Source organism: Dreissena polymorpha, chromosome 14, assembly GCF_020536995.1.
Source record: "Dreissena polymorpha isolate Duluth1 chromosome 14, UMN_Dpol_1.0, whole genome shotgun sequence".
Lineage (NCBI taxonomy): Eukaryota > Metazoa > Mollusca > Bivalvia > Myida > Dreissenidae > Dreissena > Dreissena polymorpha.
The window spans coordinates 62,830,562-62,833,882 of NC_068368.1; the positions used below are offsets into that span (position 1 = coordinate 62,830,562).

At 31.6% G+C, this 3,321-nt stretch overlaps 1 long non-coding RNA gene across 1 annotated transcript; it reads left to right on the top strand.

The window, feature by feature from the left end:
- Positions 1-725: 725 nt before the first annotated feature.
- LOC127858866 (uncharacterized) lies at positions 726-2,977 on the top strand. Its single transcript, XR_008039141.1, has 3 exons — positions 726-805; positions 1,796-1,925; positions 2,674-2,977. It is a non-coding gene; the product is annotated as an uncharacterized LOC127858866 (long non-coding RNA).
- The last annotated feature ends 344 nt before the right edge of the window (positions 2,978-3,321 follow it).

Below are 3,321 nucleotides of genomic sequence, written 5' to 3' on the forward strand. Positions count from 1 at the left end.
GAACCTTCATCATCAATATTAAACCATTTGTATTCAAAATATGACAACATTTCTGATATTATAATACCAAAAATAGGCATAATTGACCATTACCCAGTAGTTGTTACATTAAGCGTCAAAGGTAAAATTGTTAAAACAGATTATCTTAAAATTATTAAGTACATATGTTTTAACCAATTTAATGAAATCAATTTTCAAAACGACTTGGCAAATGCTAATTTTGATATAGTTGAAACAATTGAGGATACTAATGAGGCATTTGAAGTATTTTATAACATATTAAACTCAGTTCTTAATAAGAATGCCCCTATCAAATATAAATAAGTGATGAGATTACAACAACCTGGTTGGTACAAAGAACACGTTTCATCAATAATTACGTATTTTTATACGATCGTACATTATGTATCGAGATTAATGTAGTCGTTTACGATTTTACATAAACTCCGTTTCATCAACGAAATCGTAAATGCAACATACATAAAATACGACTACTTAAATATACGTATTTTGTAACCGAAAAAAATAGTGACACAGTCTGAAAAATTGCATGACGTAATTTTCGCGCGTTCTGTCAGCTAAGGCAAACACCGCACAAAAAAACATACTCCTATAAATATGAGGCCGATTTACGTCTAATTATTTGGACTAACAAAAACAATGCTAGTTGTGAATCGAAACAAAACCAAACACTGGAAAACGACGTGTAGACCGGTGTGGAAGTTTACCGATTGCTGTTTGGCCGACACTCTCCTTCCGTTACTAAACGCAAAAAGAAGTTATTTTGGATGGAGACGGTTGAAATGTGAGTTGAGAACTTGTTGGTCATGAATGAAGACAGCTGAAATAATTCGCGTTCAGGATAAATCTGAACGCGAATTATTTCAGCCAAGTGTCTGCCAAAGCAAAAATCACCAAAAGACTCTAAGGCGGCAATTGATATTGACAAGAATGAAGATTATTTTTTGCTTATTTTCTTTATCCATAAATAAAAATGTATTGGTAAGATTAATTGTTTTGTTATTTCTATGCAGAAATGTGACTGTGGTGTAGATCAATTAACAGTTTAATAATATAATTTAATAGAGACCAATCGGAATTCAGGCTGACAATAACAAGACATCATGGATTGAAAGTTTGTCATGTCAGCATTTTTGTGTTCAATTATCAAATATTTTATTTCAATAAGGTATTAGATTCACATGACACAACATGTTTAGTAATCACAAATGTCATATCATTGAGAATGCTATTTGTTTGTCTATTATATAGGGGATATTTGTTGGATTCGGTGGATCATCGTTTTTAATTCACGAGTGATCATAGACAATGATATTTTCACAAGTGGCGCAGCCACGAGTGAAAATATATATTTTCTATGATCACGAGTGAATTAAAATCAATATTTCACCGAATCCAACAAATTTTCTTTTTATTTTATGCTTTTTTCGCAGTTTATATACATTGTTAAAGAGTTTTACTTAAGAATGTCGTTGGGATTATGTCGTCATTTTGTCAAATAAATGACGTCATTTCACATTAAGCAATGAAAATTATCGATAATTCTCACTGATAATTTTCATTGTTTGAAATAGTGAAATTATCCGTTTTAATCCACCGATATTTCTCTATAAACCACCGGAAAGCATTAATGAAATATCATTGTCCACAATAATTTATTATAGTGTTGATTCACAAGATGTAAATAATCAACATTGATTTATATTGCTTTCTCTGCAAAACTGTGTTACATGTAAAGATCACAAATGCAGTTTTCATTTCTTTGTTTTTCCAGAAAAGAAAATGTTATTACTGGCTGAAGGACCAAAATTGAATGGACAGAGAACACGGTTGACAAAACTCAAACAGAAGTTGTGTCACTCAGCTACATTAAAACATAAAACTGAAGGCAGAAGCAACAAATAGTAATTATTTATTTTTTCTATAGATTATAGTAAAGCTGACTGCTAATTATTTCCTACAATGAAAATGTAACAATTTATGTTTTCAATTTAAAGCTGGGCTGTTTTCGGAGAAAACCCAAGGTATTGTCATAGCCAGCGTGTCGTGTCGTCCGTGTCATGCCCGAACCTTAACATTTTGTCAATGTATTGAACTTTGGCCATAAAATCAAATTGCTTCCACCTATAACTTTGAAACTTCATACGCAGCTCCATCTTTACGAGTTCTACACGCCTCACCCATATTTGGGCCACTAGGTCAAAGGTGAAGGACCTTAAAATAATTCTGACAAGCTTTTATTCGTTAAAAAATGCACCCGTAGCCGAGCGTTCACACCTGTTATGCGGTGCTCTTGTTTTTCATTGTACTCTGTTTTATGGGGATAAAGTATTGCTGCATTTTTTCATTTAACTTTATTACCGGTTACCTATTTACTAGGGTATGAACTTGTGTGTCAAGGTATTTTTTATTTAATTCTTTCGACATCCATGTACTTAAAAAAGAAATTGGAATGTAGAGCATTAGTGTCACACACAAATGTTGAGTTTAAGTTCAGAAAGCTAGGTTAATTTTGCAATACAAAAACCAACTTTCCGAAACAAAACCAGGTCATGTAGGCATGCTAACTTATTATGACCATAGTGTCATATGTTGTGTATTTAATATTTAGTTCTGTTAAATGTATAAACTAGGAAATTTATCTGCTTGCAGCAACATGTGAAGAATGAAGCAACAGCGTAATAAAACTCGGGAGGAGATGTTGATGGCGTCAAGGGAAAGATATGCCATTCAGAGGGACATAAGCAATAATCATCTTTAAAAAAAATGAAATTCTAAATTGCTCAATTGTTTCTGGAACTTGTTATTGATTTTACATGTGATGGTGTTCAGTGAGTCTATGAAACTTATTATTACACATACTATCATGTAAGATATAAATTGTCATATGAATTTTAATACCATGCCCAGTTAATATATTGTACTTCCTGATTAATAATAAATATTTGTGAATGTTCTTTGTGTTTTATTCATTGAAAACTAGTGTCATAGCAACTGTTATCAAATACCATAAACATTATTATCATAAACATTTCAATAAAAATACAAAAAAAATGCACAGGTAAACAACATTTTTTAACGGTAGATGACTAAATAATTGAACAGAGAATCATAAAGGGGTAAAGTTTAGTAAATACATTCGGAAACAATCTAATATACTGAAAAACTTCTATTTTTTTATGACAATAATATCCATATTTATAGACAGCACACTTATTATTATAAAGTACCGTTACATTTACAAGCCCACTTTTTATGCCCCCCCTTCAAAGAAGAGGGGGTATATTGTTTTGCTTGGTC